The sequence below is a fragment of the Loxodonta africana genome, chromosome 17 (genome assembly GCF_030014295.1).
Source record: "Loxodonta africana isolate mLoxAfr1 chromosome 17, mLoxAfr1.hap2, whole genome shotgun sequence".
NCBI classification, from domain to species: domain Eukaryota; kingdom Metazoa; phylum Chordata; class Mammalia; order Proboscidea; family Elephantidae; genus Loxodonta; species Loxodonta africana.
The window spans coordinates 23783490-23804113 of record NC_087358.1 but is presented as its reverse complement, the minus strand read 5'-3'; positions in this window follow the sequence as shown (position 1 = coordinate 23804113).

Below are 20624 nucleotides of genomic sequence, written 5' to 3'. Positions count from 1 at the left end.
TTGCTTAAATTCACAATTTTAATAAAATTAAAACTGAGAAAAGAAATCACAGCATGTTTGCTCATTCACTATCCTACACTGCAACCTGGGAAATAATCTGTTTATAAATTTAAGGTGATGGAGGGAAAATTGCATTTGTTTATCACTAGTGACAACCCATCCTCTTGTGCACAATACTATTTAGTTTTGTTCATTTTATTGGAACATTTTATCTGGGTGGGCAGCTGATAAAGAAGCCAAGACACAAACCTCTACTCTTTTAAGACTCCACCATCTCCATTTGTTCCACAAAGCAAGCAAACCCAGCAGTCAGGAGCAAATTTATATGCTAACTCTTTTAAGTTTATATTTATTATTATTATATATATACGTATATAGGAAACTCAGTTCATATAACCATTTAATAAATTATAGTTACACTATCTAAAACTTAGTGAAACTTTGGTGGCATAGTGGTTAAAAGCTACAGTTGCTAACCAAAAGCTCAACAGTTCGAATCCACTAGGTGCTGCTTGGACACCCTATAGGGCAATTCTACTCTGCCTTATAGGGTCGCTATGAATCAGAATCGACTTGATGGCAATGGGTTTGGTTTTGTATCTAAACCTTCCAGGTGGTCTGAATGAGTTAATGTGTTTAATGAATTTATGAAGAAATACTTGCGTATGTGTATTTGTGTTTTTGTGTGTTGTTGGTAGAATGTGTAGGGCCACGATGAAATGTTACATGCACAGTCATACATGAATTTCAAGGGCATATCTTTTAATTAAAAAAATAATAAGAAGAATATTTTTAATGTTGGTATCAAAACATATCTTTGCATTATCTATGAAACAAATCACAGGCAAGCCATTTGAATTCAGCCATCAGGACTCCTTTGAGAATAAAAGACAGGATTGCATTTAGTAAATGTAGTTTTGTAGACAAAGAAAAATAAATGTGAAGCCAGGTACTAGAACCCATTTGCATAAGTACTTCATCTTCCTATTTGCAGTTACAAATTTTGAGATTTTCATTGGTGAATATAAAACTTCCAATTTTTACTAAAGGAACTATTTATTATAGAATTTCAAAAATTATTTGAGTGTAGATATATCTAATTACCTACTAACATCCTGTGAACTGTTATATAATTTTGATATGAATTTGAAATTAAATTTAAATTCTTTTTATTCCCTAACCCAGTCCCTTTATTCCAATTTCTCCTAAAATATCAGAATTACATTATTTATATTAAAAATTGTAAATAACAAAATTCTCAACAGTTTGAAATTATTAGAATGTTGGATAGTAAAAATGACCCCAAAGGAAAAAAAACCTAACCCAGTGTCATCAAGTCAATTCCGACTCATAGCGACCCTATAGGACAGAGTAGAACTGCCCCATAGAGTTTCCAAGGAGCACCTGGCAGATTTGAACTGCCAACCCTTTGGTTAACAGCCATAACACTTAATCACTATGCCACCAGGGTTTCCTCTAAATGACCAGTGAGTTAAAATAAATCAAACATTCTTTTTCGTCTTTAAACAATATAAAGGAGAGCGTTGCATATAGTTAAATTATTATTATTTGCAGATTTTAATGAAAACAATGATTCTTTCTGACCATACATAATAACAAATTATTAGCAACATTACAGAGGAACGAGGTGTTGTCAGATCTGAGAGTTTTTTAATTGTAATATTAATGGTTCATGCCATTAGATACTATACAATTTATTTTTAGATACTATATAATTTTTTTTTAATTTTGTAATACTATATAATCCACATATATTAGAAAATTATAGACACCTTATAAGGAAAAAAAAATTCTAGTAATTTCAAAAGAATCTTTTTTTTTTGCTGAATGTGTGTTCTAAAATTCAATAAAGTAGCTTTAATTTTATGCCATTTAAAGCTTCGTAATCTTATAATTTCAAGAAACAACCCATAAATATGGAGTTGTTCCCATTTCAAGAAAATAAAATCTATAACAGATGAAATTATAGTCATCTGGTAGTCTTTGATTATTAATACTGTGCATATTTTATACAAATATTATACATATCAAGCCAACTTATAATAAGCCTCTAAATCTATGAAGAATATGGTTTTACCAGGTGTCTTAATTATGGAAAGCAATTTTTTTAACATACTAAATCTTTCCAATAGAAAATTATTTAATAAAAAATAACTATTTCACGCTACTTTTAGGCCGTAGCAGTTCCAGTTTGTTCTACTTCTAGCTGGAGAGCTACTCTTCTGTGTATAGCTTTTTAAGGAAATTTGATATAAGTGCTCTGTTGTTAATTAGTTCAATAAGCATATGCTGATCAAGAATTGCACATCCAGCACACTTATTTTAGGTAAACAAAGATTAGTAAGTACCCATTCTTGTTTTGAGTACACATACTTTTAAATGTGAAACTCTGGTGCAAATAATCATAAATACATCGATATATGATAATTGCTAAAATCAACAAGATCTGGTATACGTTGCACGTGGAGGTACAGGGAGGGTTACTAATAGACATTTTCTTAGCCATGGCCTTAGATGACTGTATTGACGATGTTACCATTCATTGATAGAATGAAAGAAAAAGAGATTTCTCCTAAATTTAGAGGAAAATCAAATATTATTTAGTATTACAGGAGTGAAAAAAGAGGACATTAATTGTAAGTGAAAATTGATGAACGTCGGTAGAGGGAAATTAAAGACAATTACTTTTTATGGCTTTTTACTTTTCTTTGTATGGAGCCCTGATGGCTCAGTCATTGGAGACTGCTAACTGAAAGTTTGGGGCTTCCAGATCAACAGTGGCTCTGCGGGAGAGAGATGTGGCAGTCTGCTCCCATAGAGATTTACAGCTTTGGTGGCCCTGTGGGGTTGCTATTAGTTAGAATCGTTTCCAAGGCAGGGTGCTTGGTTTTGGTTTGCACATTTCTTTCTGAAGTAGTAGCCATGGTTATATCCCAAGAGTGAAAAGTAGATTAGAGATTGGGTAATTTGAAGCAGTTATTGCAGAAAGTGGGGGAACAATGACCACATTATTATAAATTGAATTTCATGACAATTTGAATAACCATTATAATTTCCTACCTTCACTTTTTAGTGTTACCAAGCCTGCCTGTTGTATGATTTCATCTAGTAATGTTTCGTTGATGTTGCTTGACTCAGGTAAAGAAAAAGTAGACAGCATGGTTTATTCACTAGTGAGTTTCCACCTTACTGGCGTGGTTTTAAAAAGAAAACAGACATGCAAACTCAGTTATATTGGAGTTTGGTGTGTTGTAATAAGTGCTATTGAAATAATTGATGGTGAAATGCAGTGTAAATGAGACCAGAAGTGGGGAAAGATGACACCTAGTATTAAGGACGAAACAAATGGGCCCCTGGGCTTGCAGTTAATATATTCTTTGTATATGCTTGACTTTAACTGGCATCACAGACTCTAAATGATTGATACAGACTTTATGATGTAAAACCTAAAGTTTTGCTTGGAAACCATATTAATTTGTTTAGAGAATCAAATCCAAATTTAGTTATGTAAGAGATACAAAAAGTTTTATAAACCTGATTGTTTCTTTGACTTCTGCATATAATCAAATGTTTACTGAAAATTTTAAAAATCAGTGAATATATGAAAAATATATTTTTGTAAAATATGTGGCCTTTCTTTTGAGAAAATTTAATATTTACTAACCTGAAAGACTTCATAATACACCAAAAAATAAAGGAGTTATCATTTACTTCAGAATAAATCGTGTTGTTTCAGAAAGTTTCCAACACCCTTCCAAATAGCCTTTTCGCTGCACTGTCGTTAACTCACTATGTTGGGCGCCAAACATTTATGAAGATGAAACTATCTTTTAGCAAAACTTCATGGAAAATACTTACTTTTGTGTGGGTGTAGTGAATTTGAAGCAGTTATTGCCAGCTTCTGCCAACATCTTAATATGAAAAATGTCTTTTCAAGTTTCCTTCATATATCTCCTTTAATTTTCAAGATCATTGGTTACTTCTAAACGTAAAATTTTCCATCTTCTAACATTTCATATGTGCACAAAAGTTATTCATCTTACTCTGAGCAAGAAGCTTGCGCTGGTACCATATACTGAAGGCAAAAGAAAAAAATAAATAAAGGTACAGATTTAGCTGAGTAGAATCTCTACATCAAGAGTCCTGGATGATAAACTTTAGGAGAAAGGACTATCTTTATATGTTGTCATGATTTTACAGTAACTTTCACATGCAAAATAATACTTGATAAATGAAAGAATAATTATTTCCACAATTTCAATTTAATAATTCAGAATTGTTGAGTTCTTGGGAAAAAAAAATCCTACAATAATTGTACTTTTTTTCAGATTCTGTTCTGCTGAATGAGTTCTGCTTTTTAAACGATTCATGCTCTGATATTGAGGAGTTCATAATCTGTAAAACAGAAGTGTACATGAGAACATATTTTACCAAGCTCTGTTGAAATGTTTGCCTTTATACAGATACATATGGCATTAAAAAAGCATAGACTAGAAAGATTAAAATTGCTTTGGTAACTAAGGGGTCAGAAATTTTTTTCTGGGTTAATGAAATCTATAGAAAATATTAAAATATATATGTATAGGTATACATGTGGCTAATAAAATATAGGGATAAAAGAACATGAGCAACCTCAGCAATTCTGAGAGATTGTGTTGTGTGTGTATGTGTGTGTGTGTATAAACACACCTGCAAACAATGCGTGAGGAAGTGGTAAAGATATAACTGGAAATATAAGTAGAGACAAAGGGATAGGAGCCCATGAATACTATGTTCAAGCACATAAAGTATATTTTGTATGTAAGTTTTTCCCAAACTGCTTTCCAAATCTCAGTTTGTCATGAAGTTTTTGGATGATTTATAGAAAAATAAGGAAGATGCAGTTATTTTTATTAAAGTAAAAATAATTTAAATAAATTCATTTTCTCCTTTATTTTGAGATATTATATTTTCAATATGTGTTGGTGGTTAAATAATATTCTTTTTATGATGTGAAAAATAATAACTGGTAGTTTTTGCTTCATAGTTTGTGTTTGTTTCATTCTCTATCTCTAATTAAGCAACAGATAGATGTTGAAAACCTTTGTTGGTGCTCCATTACTGAAAGCTTTTAAAAAAGTGAATAACATGATCATACTTTAGTTTTTTATTGTATTTTTCCATACAAGGCTTGGACAAAAATGTTTATAGCAGCTTTACTTTTAATAGTCCAGTATTAAAAACCATAAATTCCAAATGCTTTTTGAGAAGTGAATGTATAACACATTATGGTATAGACATACAACTGGCCACTCTCAGCAATACAAATGAATTAAATATTGATACATGCACAATATGGACTGATATCAAGAAAACTATTATGAGTGAGAGCAGTCAGACATTAATAATGAATATGAATACTTTTCAGTTTTATATAAATGTAATTACATAAATATAATATAAATATATATTTTATATAAAAATATGAATACTTTTATATAAAATATATATTTATATTATATTTATGTAATTACATTTATATAAAACTGGAAAGTTTCTAAATGATCTATAGTGACAGAAATTAGATCAGTGGTTGCCTGTGAATGGTAAATGAGGGGAAAGGAAGGGGAAATTACAAAAGATCATGAGGAAACTGACAGCAATTATGGATATTTTTACTATATTGATTGTGGTTATGTTTTCATAAGAATATATATATATAAACACCAAAACCAAGCCCACTGCCATTGAGTTAATTCAGACTCCTAGTGACTCGATAAAACACAGTAGAAATTCCACATAGGGTTTCCAAGGCTATAAATCTTTATGGCAGCACACTAAGAAATCTTTCTTCCCCGAAGTGACTATTGGAATTGACTTGTCGACTTTTTAATTAGCAGCCAATTCTTTATCACTGCTCCATCAGGGCCCATATGGGCCCATATGGGCCCTGGTGGAGCAGAGATAAAGCATATATACACATATACATACACATATACATATATACACACATATACATATACATACACACATATATAAACATATGTACACATATATACAGTCAACATATGTATGCATATAAAAATGTATACATTTATTTTATCAATTTATGTTTCATCTATTTATGTTAATCAACATATATATGTATATATATGTCTATGTTAAATTTGAATATCTGAAGTTCATTTTTTATCAGTTACATCTCAATAAAGTTGTTTCCAAAAATTATTTCATCATGGTGGATGAGATGGACTTTTTAACCTCAGTTAAATAGTACACTCAATTACAACCTTCATGCCAGATGTGATGTCTTTAGTAGGATCCACATAACCTCAAAAATGTATACTGTGGGGGTTTACCTGAAAAAGGCACTCTTTTTATATAACCCTTCCCTGGGACAGATAGTAGTATAAAGCTTCAGTCTTCACTCAGGATAACATCAACTCTCTCCCTATCACACTATAATTTTAAAGACTTGATCATTTGGCCATTTCACAGAACATTCAAGGTAGTCAATATATTGATGTTAGTTGAACTTGATAAGAGACCATGGTGGGTACTCTAAATATCCTTGTAAGTTTCCAAAGTGTAGCAGGTAAACTGCAACAATTCAAGGGCCTTCCATGTTAAGTTTTTAGGGATGTAGTTATTTGAGGTGTGTTGGTTTATTTGCTTAAAGAACAATTTTTTTTTTTTTTTTTTTCGTATTGCATCTCCTTCATCTAAAAAAGAAGCACACTTCGAAGACTGCTCTGGGATTTGGAGAAAGTATATTGTATACAGAGAAAGAGAAGCTTCTATAGCAGGTTCAACCTGTTTCACAAGTGGCATTGCCACATAATGAGGAGATTTCATGATGATAGAGATGTTCTTGTTAGGTGAATATGCCATGTGTTGTCTCTGAGAATCCCCAGTAGAAAAGTCACATTTAAGACCCTAAAGTTCTGGAACAAGGTCATGTTGTTGCAGCAGAGACTTATATGCCATTTGAAAAGTAGTGTCTATTATTATACTTGGTCCTGGTAGAGACTAAGTACATGACCATGGATGTCAACCAAAACTGTCCACCATGAAGTTCATACCATTGAAGATAGCAGCAATGTGTCTTAAGATGGGCCTCATTAAATACAGAGAGCACACATATGTATTAACAGATGTCTTAGACCCTATGTCACTTTTCATTGCTGAAATGATTTCTAATCATTACAGGTAGTGGCTCATGAAGGGGTGGTTATTATAATATCTGACAAAGGGGGAAAAACAAAATGATTAACCCCTGAACCACAGTTGATAGAAAAGTCAGCTTGCTGGACTGATATTAGAATAGGCCAGTATCACAAAAATAGGCACACCACATTTCTGCTCATGTGTAACTCTAAAATGTTTGGGGTTTGCTTTGAGTACTATATATGTTTATCCACTTTTTGTATGATATTACTGAAAGTAAGCCTATACATGAAACCATGGATATAGCCAAATGGTTTTGTTGCTTGGCCAGTTATGAGGAATTAGTGAAATTGGGAGATCAATGTTGATTCAGAGGTCTTGAGAAGAGGCATATGGTTAATTCCACAGGAATGTTAACATAGAGTGTTTTTTGTATCACATGTCAATGTCCATGAGAGCATTTACTGTGTAAAAGCACTAAAGAACTAGGTGGACAAGACGACTTGTTCAATCACTGTTCTTGGCCCTCAAGATCTTGCTCAATGTACCTAAATAAAGAAGTCACGTTGGCTATGTATGAATCTAACATGAATGACCCTCATGGTCCAAGGTTGGTCTAGCTATTGCCATTGCTGAACATCAAAACCCTCAAAACTATATACTGAAGCTAAGCAGGATAAAATTCCTTGAAGTGAATAACTTATACACGTGGTGGCAGATTCGTTATATCACACCCCTTCAATTTTGGAAAGAACATAACATTTTGACTGGAACAGACAGCTATTCCTGGTATAGGTTTGCCTTTTTGTCTAAAGTTCCTGTGCCATCACTAATTTCCAAGGGTTCACAGTGTCTGATTTAGTTATGTGAGATTCTACATAAAATAACTTTAGTACGAGACTCATGCTTTGTAGAAAAAACTGTGTGACAATGAGCCCGTGCCCGTGGATCCACTTGTCATAACATATATCAAATCACTTCCACGTACATCACCATTATCTTGGGCTTCTTTTCTAAGTAGGTTGTACACATTTGTCTGGTGATACTTATCACTCAAATAAAATTGTGCTTAATCTAGCATTCACCATCCCCCCCCTTGCACACACACCAAATGACTGTTAATGACCTTTATGATCATCCTATAACATATTGTGGTATATAAAAAGTCTTGTTCACAGAGTTCAGGTGAGCAGTGAAGCTATTACATAATTACTCGTGTAATTGTGGACATTCTGATAACAAACCTTAGTTGTTTGCTATGAACATTTCTAGTATACTGTTCCTAAATATTCTCATAGCATTTTTGCCTTCATTCCTGCAATTTTATTGGTAAAATATTATTGCCAGAGCCAAATGGTCAATGACTTGGAGTTACATGCAGAAAAACACAGCAAATGAAAATATGAGGGGCAAGCATTTAATTTACTGGCCAAATTAAAACAAAACAAAAACATTTTATTCTATAGTTCCAAAATATAAACACTTGCATTTATTGATTCTTTTAAGAGAACTGCATATTATCTTAAAAATTGCTATTAAGTACCATAATTGGCCTTTTCTCTCTCAAAAGTATTTTGGAGCATAGAAGAGCATTGCAATGCACTATCTCTAAGTGATATTTCATAATGCAAATGAAAAAACAAACTTAATGACTAACAGCATGAGGAGCCGAAACACAAATGCAAAAGAAACATACTTTGGAAACTAACACAGTTTACCAAGTAGGAGTAACAATAAATATAGAATTGCTGTAGGAGTAAGGCTGGGAACGGTTAAAGAGAAATCAGTTAGGATTTTCAAAAGGAAAAAAAAAAAAAACATGTATTTAAATGACCAAATAAGGATTAAAAACATTTGGTTTCACTTTTTTTGAATGAGGACAAGATTTTGTTAACATCTGTTCTTATTTAGCAGCTCTGATTCTGACATTAGCAGAGTTTTTAAAATTGATTTTGTTTGTTTGTTCATTTTTTACCTTCCTAATGTCCAAAGAGCCCTAGATGGTATTTTGAAGAAGTAATATTAAAGAAATAATTTAAATGGTCTCTAGAGGAACAATGAGAGCAAGGGCTGATTTTCTATTAACAGGATAAACCAAACAATCCAGCTTCTTTGCCTCCTTCTCTTCATCTCTCCTCTGTCTCTCTGTCACTCTCTTTTTCTCTCTATCCTGGTTTTTTTCATTCCACTGGTATGAAATATAATATTACATTTTTATCTTTAAGATTATTCTAATTATTGAATTTTGTTAAATGCTTTTTGACAAACTAAATGTTGGCTATTTTGATTTTTGTTAGATTACTTAATTAAGATAAATAGTAACCCAATACCCATCTATCTAGGAGTCCCTTGTGACACAGTGAGTTAAGCATTCACCTACTAACTGAAAAGTTGTCAGTTTGAACCTACCCAGGGGAGCCTTAGAAGAAAAATCTGATGATTTGCTTCCAAAAAATAACAACCTTGAAAACCCTGTGGAGTATAGTTTTATTCTGCACACATGCGGTTCCATGAGTCAAATTCTTCTTGGAAGCAACTGGCTGACCTCTCTGTCAGTTTGTCCTACGGTGGGCTTGGGAGTTGCTATGAGGTGTTTCACGTACCAGCAGGGTCACCCATGTTGGACAGGTCTCAGCACAGCCTCCAGACAAACACAGACTAGGAAAAAAGTCCGGGTGATCTGAAAATTAGCCAGTGAAAACATCATGTATAACAATACAATATTGCCCAGTGTAGGACTGAAGGATGAGGACCCCACCCCCGGGTTGAAAGGCACTCAAAACATGAAACCAAGGGCAAAACTTAATGAGAATAATTGGCACAATAGCCAAAATATTAGGCTCGAAAATAACAAGGATCAGGAAAATGGCACAGAACCAGGCCATCTTTCACTTTTTTTGTACCTCGGTTGCCATGAGTTGGAGTTGACTGGTTGGCAACTAACAACAACATCAATGAATGACTAAAAATGAATGATTTGGGGTATCTCAAATGTACATTTTGACTCAAAGAAAAATTAAATTAATGAAACTAATGCATTGAAAATACCTTGTAAATTCTACTAGTAACTTTACAAACATTAAATTAATGAATTGCGCTTTACATCATTTTCAGAGCAAATGAACTGATGTAGTCTTTGTTAGTTATCTAAACACACTGGCATAAGCTTTACTCTTTTCTTCTTAATTTCATTGTATTTTAAATTATTATAAATAATTACTCATGTTTCTGACTATATAAAGAGCAGTTTTATCTTATTTTAAAGTAGTATTTTGAAAAAATATTTTTAAAAGTCATATGTACCTTATACCAGTGCTATTTTAAAATGTGTGTTTCTTGTTTCTTTCAGTAGAATGATTTTTTTTTTTCTCTTTGATGACACTTTCAATATCAGTAAAGATAAAAACACACCTCTCTTTTATTCATATTATTGGAAATCTAGTTCTACTTTTTTTACTTTTCCACCATTTTTCATCACGTAATTTTTTTTTTTGTAAATGTATAACCTCACTAACTTTACTACATATGAGTAATTCCTTACAGTTTTTGGATGAAAGTAATTTTTATTAAAAATACTATTTAAGAAAACATTCATAATAACACACAAAATATTTTTTAAATTTTTAAACAATACATTTGAGTTTGACAGTGATAAAAGAGTTATTGTTTAATAATTTCATTTACAATAAAACTGTGTTAACAGTTCATATATACAGATTTATTTTGGCTCTCTAAACACTTGTTTTTTTTTAATATATATTTACAGAAAATTAATGAAAAGCAACATTCCCACCATAATGTAGATATGTTATAAAATATATATATAAAACTAAATGGTTTCAAAGCATCAGAGTACCTCAAAAACAACTATATTTAGAGTGGCTTGTATCCTGGACTATAGGACAGAACTCTAAAGCTCAGAGTGAAACTAAGAAAAACAAACTCAAAGAAAAAGATCTTAAATGCAGATGAGGAAAATTTTAAAGAGCCATATATTGAAGAATGCATGCCTTTTCAAAAAAAGTGGTGAGGGCCAACAAACAAAGGGATGGCATCATTAAAGTACTGAAAGAAAAGAACTATAAGCCTAAAATTGTCATTCATTGCCATTCAGATAAAATATCTTGCAAATATAGAGAAGAAATAAATTTGTTTCCATTAAGCTCACATTATAAATTATCTGAAAGTGTGTTTTTCAGATAAAAGAACAGAAATGCAAGACAATGACTATAAAATAAAAGTAAAAATAAAATAAAAGAGAAATTAAAATGAAAGATAAGTTGGTAAATGTAAATAAATACTGATCAATAAAGAATATTAAAAACAGAAACTACTGGAACTAATAGAAAGATCCAGCACAGTAGCAGGGTACAAGGCAAACATATAAAAATCAGTTGGATTCTTCCTATACATCAATAAAGGGAACAAAAAAAAAAAAAAAATCAAGAAAACAATACCACTTGTAATAGCTCCAAAAAAAATGAAATATTTAGGAATACATCCAACCAGGAATGTAAAAGTCCTATACAAAGAAAACTCAAAACACTACTGCAAGAAACCAGAGACCTACATAAATTGAAAAATATACCATGCTCGTAGATAGGTAGACTCAGCATTGTGAAAATGTCAATTCTAACAAAAGCGATATGCAAATACAATGCAATCCCGATCCAAATACCAAAAACATTCTTTAAAGAGGTGGAAAAACTAATCATTAATCATTAACTTTATACGGAAAGCGAAGGAGCGCAGGATAAGTAAAGCACTGTTGAAGAAGAATAATAGCTGACTTCAGAAACTGTTATACAGCTACGGTAGTCAAAACAGCCTGGTATTGGTACAAGGAGAGCCACATTGAGAACCCAGATGTAAATCCATCCACTTACAGTCACCTGATCTTCCACAAAGGCCCAAAATCCATCAAATGAGGAAAAGACAGTGTTTTTAACAAGTGGTGCTGGCAAAACTGGATGTCCATCAGCAGAAGAAATGAAACAGGACACATATACATATCTCACACCATACACAAAAACTAATTCAAAATGGATCAAAGACCTAAATATAAAACCAAAAACTATAAAGATCATAGAAGAAAAAATAGGGTGAATGCTAGAGGACCTAATACCACGGCTTTACAGGGTACAAACCATAACTAACAATACATAAACACCAGAAGATAAGCTAGATAACTGGTATCATCTAAAAGTTAATCACTTATGCTCATCAAAAGACTTCACCAAGAGTAAAAAGAGAACCTAGAGAATGGGAAAATTTTTTGTCTATAACAAATCCAGCACAGGTCTAATCTCTATAATCTATGGGAAAATCCAACAGTTCTAAAACCAAAAGACAAAGAGTCCAATTTAAAAATGGACAAAGGATATGAACAGACACTTCACCAAAGGAGACATTCAAGTGGCTAACAGATATATGAGGAAATGCTCACAATCACTAGCCATCAGAGAAATGCAAATCAAAACAACAATGAGATACCATCTCATTCCAACATTACTGGCAATGAATCAAAAAAAAAATAGAAAATAGCAAACTTGGAGAGGCTGTGGGGAGACTGGAAATCTTATGCATTGCTAGTGGAAATGCAAATTGTTACAACTCTTTTGGAAAACAGTATGGTGCTTCCTTAAAAAGCTAGAAATAAAAATACCACATGATCCAGCAATCTCACTCCTAGAAATATATCCTAGAGAAATAAGAGCCATCACATGAATAGACGTATGCACACCCATGTTCATTACAGCATTGTTTACAATAGCAAAAAGATGGAAACAACCTAAGTGTCCATCAACAGATGAGTGGATAAACAAACTTTGGTACATAACACACAATAGAATACTAAGGACCAATAAAGAATAATGATGAATCTCCAAGGTATCTCACGACATGGATGAATCTGTAGGGCATTATGGCGGATGAAATAAGTCAATTACAAAAGGACAAATACTGTATAAGACCACTACTATAAAAACTCATGAAAAGGTTTACACAGAAAAAGAAACAATCTTTGATGATTACAAGGGAAGGGATGGGTGGGGAGGGAAAAACACTGAATAGAAAATAGATAAGAGGTAACTTTGCTGAAGGGTAAAACAGTACACAATACTGGGAAGACAGCACAGCTTCTCCAAGGCAAGGTCATGGAAGCACCATAGACACAGCCAAACTCCCTGAAGAACCAAATTACTGGTCTCAGGACTGTGGGGACTGTGGTCTTAGCGAACATCTATCTCAACTGGCATAACACAGTTTATCAAGTAAATGTTCTGCATTCTACACTGGTAAGCAGTGTTTGGGGCCTTGAATGTTTGTGAGCAGCCATCTAAGATACTCCACTGGTCTCATCCTTTTTGAAGCAAGAGAATGAAGAAAACCAAAGGCACAAGGGAAAGTTCATTCAAAGAACTAATGAACCACAACTACCACAGCCTCCGCCGGATTGAAGCCAGTACAACTAGATGGTGCCCAGCTACCACCAATGACTTCTCTAACAGGCAGCACAATAGAGAGTCACAGGCAGAGCTGGAGAAAAATGTAGAACAAAATCTTAACTCAAAAGGAAAGACCAGACTTGCTGGCCTGACAGACTGGAGAAATCCCAAGCGTATGGCTCCCGGATACCCTTTTAACTCAGTAATGAAGTCACTCCCAAGGTTCACCCTTCAGCCAAAGACTGGACAGGCCCATAAAACAAAACAAGACTGAACAGGCAAACCGGCCCAGGGTCAAGGACTAGAAAGCAAGAGGGGACAGGAAAGCTGGTAATACGGAACCCAGTGTCAAGAAGGGGGAGTGCTGACCTATCGTGGGGTTGGTAATCAATATCACCAAACAATACGTGTACTCACAGTATAATGAGAAGCTAGTTTGGTGTGTAAACCTTCATCTAAACTTAGATTAAAAAGATAAAATAATATATATAAAAAAAAGGTATAGCTAATCCAACAACATATAAAAAGTATAATGCCTTTTGACTAAGTGGTGTTACCCAGGAATGCACTGTTGGTTTTCTATTCAGAAATCAATCTATGTACTTCATAACAGTAGTAGATTGAAGAATAAAATCCATGTAATTATGTCAATAGATGCAGAAAAAAATGAATCTGATAAAATCGAACATTCAGTAATATTAAAAACTCACAGTGAACTCGGAATAAAAGGGGGCTTGCTGAACTTGATAGAAAGATATAAAGCTTTTACCTAATATCATACTTAATTGTAAAAGACTAAATTCTTTCCTGTAAGATGAGGATCAAACTAAGGTATTTTCTCTTCCATTTTTATTCAATATTGTATTTGAGGGTTTTATTGATTTATTTTAAGGCCATTGAGTAGATTCCAACTCTAGTGACCCTATATTTGAGGCTGTAGCCAGTGCAATATAACCTGAAAAATAAATAAAAGGCAAGTAGAGATAGAGACAACATGATCGTCTCTGTGGAAGATAGGAAGTAAACTACAAAAAATTCTATTAGACCTAAAAAGCATACTTACGGTATGATCCTATACATACGAAGTTATAGAGAATCAAATCTAAGCCACATTGGTAAATATCAGATCCATTTTCGGATGGCAGCAGGAAGGCTGGATTGCAAAGGGGCATGGAGGAACCCCGGAGGTGAAGGATACATTTGTTTGTTTTTTGTGATGATAATTTCACAAGTATGCATCTGTCAAAACACATCACACAGAACACTTTAAGTATATATTTTCTACGGTGTCTCACCAAAACCAAACCAACTCCCTTGCCATTGAGTCAGTTCCAACTCATAACATCCTTATAGAACAGAGTAGAACTGCCCCAAATGGTTTCCAAGGCTGTAATCTTTCTGGAAGCAAACAGCCACATCTTTCTCCCATGGGGTGGCTGGAGGGATTCGAGCTGCTGACCTTTTGGTTAACAGCCAAGTGTGTATTATCAATATTATTCAAAAAAATAAATTTAAAAATTTACTTTTTAAGTTAACCACTCCCAGATAAAAACCACAATATGTTACTGTTAAAAAAGACATTTAAAGTCATCTTTTCATTTTAAATTCCAAAAGTCAGAGATATGAAAATATAGCTCAGATTAATATCCAAGCCATCTGGTTCCTATTCCTTTCTACTTTACCATTAACATTTTTTATTTGGAGTTTTATTTTTTCTTATTGGGATGATTAGTGTAATCTGTGAAATTTTCCATGGTGCTAACCTGATTTTAGAATATCACCGTTTAGTTCATCCATTAATCATGTATCATTTTTGTTCACATTACCTTCAAAATTGTTTTTCTAGGCATGAAGGGAAATACCGGTCGGATAAATCTCACTGAAGGGTGTAATATTCTATGTAAATTATCTCTCTAATAAAAGAAAAAAAAAGTTTATAATTTCAGAACAAGAGGTAAGTACCTACTCTAACCCCAACTGGCAGTAAGAAGCATGGGGTTTAATAGTCCAAGATTTACAGAGAACAGTGTAGCTTTTGGAACTCTATTAATGAAACACAGTGAAAGTGAGTATTGTGTATTATTTTGACTTTCAACTAAACTTATTAAAATAGAGCTATCATTGCTGATGGAATGCCATGTAATAGAGCCCTCTATGTAGATATGAAAAAAAAAAAAAAAAGCCATCAGGAGGGATCAGTCCCTGGAGTAGGATATCATGCTTGGTAAAGTAGAGGGTCAGCAAAAAAGAAGAAGACCCTCAACAAGATGGATTGACACAGCGGCTGCAAAAACGGGCTCAAGCACAGCAACAATTGTGGGGATGGCGCAGGACCGGGCAGTGTTTTGTTCTGTTGTACATGGGGTCACTATGAGTTGGAACCGACTGAATGGCACCTAACAATGATGTAGATACGTGTGTGTGATTTTATTTCCTTTGCAGGGTAACTGCTGTAGATCAAGTGGGGTCCCTAGGAAAAAAAAAAAAAAAACTTTTCCTGATCATACATAAAAGAAGGAACCGTGGCATCACATTTTTCCTATTTTGAGGGGAAAAAAAAAAAAGATTATTTTCTTTGAATATTTCTAGATAAAAAAAGAAAGAAAACACATGCAAGTTTGCAAGTTTAAGTTGGTGTTAGGTAAAATATTTTAATGACTTTGCATCTTTTATTCCTTGATTGATATTTGAAAATAAAATGTCTGTCTGATTTAAATTGTCTAGCAGAGATTTTTGCGTCAGAGAGAACTTGAGGTGGGAGGTTTTCTTTCTTTCTCGTGGACCATTTAGAAAGCTCACTCTTTGTGAGCGCTGATATTATTTTTCACTTGCCAAATACAGCATCTTCTATCTAAAGTGGATAATACATATTGAAATCCTTAAGAGCAGTGTCAGTTTTTGCAAAAGCAACCATAAGGTGACAATCAAACAATGAGTTGTATAATCCAGTCTTTTGCATTCATTTTTTTGTCAAACACTGGGTGGCATATGTGCCATCCATCACATTTTGTTTTAGGAGTTCTTTGGGATTTAGTCATCACAAACGCCAGATTTGCTGTCTAGATTTCAAGGAATCTGAGGTTACAATCTCACAACCTCAGCAGACTTTAACTTGGTTAAATTTGTATTGTCTTTCCTTTTCAATTTATAATAATCAGATTAGAGAGTCACCTAATCGCTGTCCTTCATTAATACTTAAAAAGCCACCTTCTCTTCATTTTTTTAAAATATAATGAATATTATAACTTCTTCAACTTAACATTTTCATATGCAGGGAGGATGTGTTAAATCTCACTTTATGATAAGATATCAGGCGGAGGTTTTTGATACATGCCAGATACATTAAGTTTAATTTGGTGTAAAGCAGTGCTTCTTGATTCACCTGTACATCTTGTTAAAATGACAATTCTGGTTCAGTAATTCCAAGATGGGACCAGAGATTCTGCATTTCTAAAAAACGTCTTAGCTAATGCTCCTGACCCATGATTCTTACTTTGAAAAGCATGGTAATAGGAAGCAATTTGCATTAAATGTAAATATTTCTATGATGATAAATCATTGCAAAACGTCTTGTGGCTTAATCGGTTCTGGCTTGTTGTGGCTTTATAGTACAGAGTAGAACTTCCCCGTAGTCTTTCCAAGCCTGTAATCTTTATGAAAGCAGATTGCCACATTTTTCTCCTGTGGAGCAACTGATTTCTTCTACCACCCACTTTTCAGTTAGCAGCCAAGCACTTCACCACTGCACCACCAAACCAAAAAAACCCACAACTGTCGTGTAGATTCCAACTCATAGAGAACCCATAGGACTTCCAAGGCTGTTAATCTCTACAGAAGCAGATTGCCACACCTTTCTCTCATGGACCTGTTGGTGGTTTCAAACTACTGACCTTGCAGTTAGTAGTCCATCACTTTAACAACTGTGCCATCAGGGCTCCTTAAATCACTTCAGAACATCTAAATATGTGTGTATTCAAGAATTATAAACAATTGTCTTTTTTGCTGATTTTTTTTTTTTTTTTCTTGCTTAACAGTGGGACTGCAAATAAAGTTGGTAAAAAAACAACTTGCTTTTGGGTTTTGGGAGAGTTGTTTACAAGTATTTCATCACTTCAGCTACTGATAACAGGATCCACTAGACTCCCTTAACATCTAAAGAATGTGATCCATTTTTCTAAGCAAGTTTTTACTTCAGATGGAAAATATATTTTAATTTATAAAAGTTTAAATGGTTTCGTGAGAGGCAGTTTATTGTTGTGGATTTTCTTTCCAATCCCAAATAATATATTAGGATCATCTAATATTTTCCATCAAATTATGTTAGGGAGTTCACCTCCTGTAATCTGCCAGTTTGGAGGTCTTCCATATAACTTTGGAACATTTAATAAAAAAATGCCTCTTGACATGTGTTTAGGTGAAGAACACTTATCTGGCATTGTCTATGATTCATGTCATTCACTCATTAGTAACTGTCATTTTTTCTTGAGTCTTGTGAGTTAACATAGGAATAAATCCCTCCCCCTCCCCAGAAACTGGAGAACTTACTCTTGGAAATCTAAATTGCAATGACTTACTAGGGATGGAGGCTTCGTGTTCTTTTTATCTTTCCAATGCCATTAACACACAAAAAAAGAAAAAAATAAGTTGAGGCTATCAGGGATGTCTGCTTCATTTTTCTGTGTACAGAATTCTTTCTCTAAGATTAACATCTGAGATTTTTTTCAACTTACACTGAATAAAATTTCACCATGGAAAATGAGTCACAATCGCCTACATGTTCTTGCTGGTGACTCAATCTTCGAACCGTTTTTGTAGACTGGTGTATTTATACACAGTATGTTAAATACTATGCTCCTTTATTTAACTTGGTGCTAGTCACCCAGTTGATAGTGAACTCACTAATGTTAGTTCTCTTAAGTGGTTTGTTATGTAAAAAGGATCAAATATCTGGTTTTCAAAGAATATGAATACCCAGGCTTATAAGAGATTATTCTACTTTTTTTTTTTTTTTTTAAAGAGAGAAAATAAATTACAGCTCAGACTGTTTTGTAAGCAAATGGAATTTGTTGGTCAAGTAGTTTTGTCTTTATAAGTACATGGAATTTGGAGGCAACTACAGAAAATATTTGTACCTTTAAAGCATAAACAAAACATTATTGAAAAAAGTACCTTAAACGAAAATACACTACGCCACCAGGGTTTCCCATAATTAAATAGATTATGTAAATATATTAAGGTTATTTCCTCAATCACTTCTATATATTTTTTTGTGCTACAGACAAAATGTTTTCAAGTCTTAAGAAAAATAAGTAAATAAATAAGAGACAGAGGAGAAGGGCTTACTTAAACGAAAATTGCCTGGTAATGAAAAACATGGCTAACTATGTCTGTATTAAAATACCAAATATATATGATAAGAAATTCAGGGTTAAAAAAAAATATATATCTGCTTCAATTGTTTTTATTTCTGTGTATAAATATGTTGGTACACATTACTAAAATAAGGTCTTAGAACTGCATGACATGCCAGCCTGTAAAGAAAGAGAAGACAACATCATAAATAACTATAAATGTAATTTGGTTTTATACAGGGACCATAACTACCTGCAATGAAAGCCACCTGGTTGGTTTGGGATCCTTATACCATTTAATCAAGGCTCAAAAAAGAGAGTTACTATACTGGCTGTGATGATTGATCATGAGGGTTGAGGAGAAAAGGAGGGTTGCTACTACAAAACGGAGATCCCTAGGTGTTACCTGAGATGTCACTTAATACTGATGTAATGGAAAACTTGTTGGTGTTAGGTGCCATTCAGTGGATTTTGATTCGTAGTGACCTCACGTTTCAGTGGACCACTAATGGCCACTAATGACAAAAAACTCAAAGTTCTGGCTTCACTCTTAGGTGAGCGTTTTTGTTGCTGATTGACAGCAAAATAGCTGGCTATAAATTTCAGCTAAGCAAAGTAACTATTTACTGAAACAAGGATTTTAGTACTTATGCACATGTTCTTTCTTGATTAGATAGGTGTCTGCCTGTGTGTGGATGTATAGGGTATATATACAGGTAGTATATATAGGTTATATACACATATACCAAAAACCAAACCCAGTGCCATTGAGTCGATTCTGACTCATAGCGATCGTATAGGCCAGAGTAGAACTGCCCCATAGAGTTTCCAAGAAGCACCTGATGGATTTGAACTGCCAACCCTTTGGATAGCAGCTGTAGCACTTAACCACTAAGCCACCAGGGTTTCCATATACACATATACACAGCATAAATATCACATTAATAATAACCATATATTTCAATATTTAAGTTATAGAAATAAAAAGAGGATAGTGACTGAGTTAGAAAAGAGATAAATATCATCAGAGGATGGAAAGTAACATATAGATTATTGTACCTGCCATTTATGGGAAATGAGTAAGTGAACATTTGATTACATTTCATGTTAAGTGGAAATGAGATGAAGACAATGCCTTTTCCCAGAAGTTAACTGTGGGTAATGGGGCAAAAGGAATAGATGTGGTATTGCTACAGATGCAGAATATTCTGGGTTGTCAAATTGGATCTCAGCATGTTATCAATCTCAACAGCATTCTAAGGTTTTTTCAACAGTGCAAACAAGAAGCCCAAAATTAGATTTCCCAGAATCTGCTCCTCATACGATTTCAGGTTAGACTTTGCATAAAGAAGGTCCCGTGCAATATTTTAAAGATGGAAGAAAAGATTACTCTCTGGAGGAAGCTGCAGCTGGATGCATGAACTGACATGAAATTTACAATTGCTTTTGTTAAATCCTTGAGGTTTAATACTGGGAAAACCAACATAATTGGAAAGAACTCAGAAATTCTTAAGATTTGTAGAAGCTCGCAGAGAGCTCTCAGGAACCACTACTTTGGTGCTTCAGGCTGAGGTCTTCAATGGTGAATTCGCTGATCTTCATACCCCCAGTAGTTTCAAGGGTTGTTTCAATTCATATTTGTCTTTATTAAACATTTTAA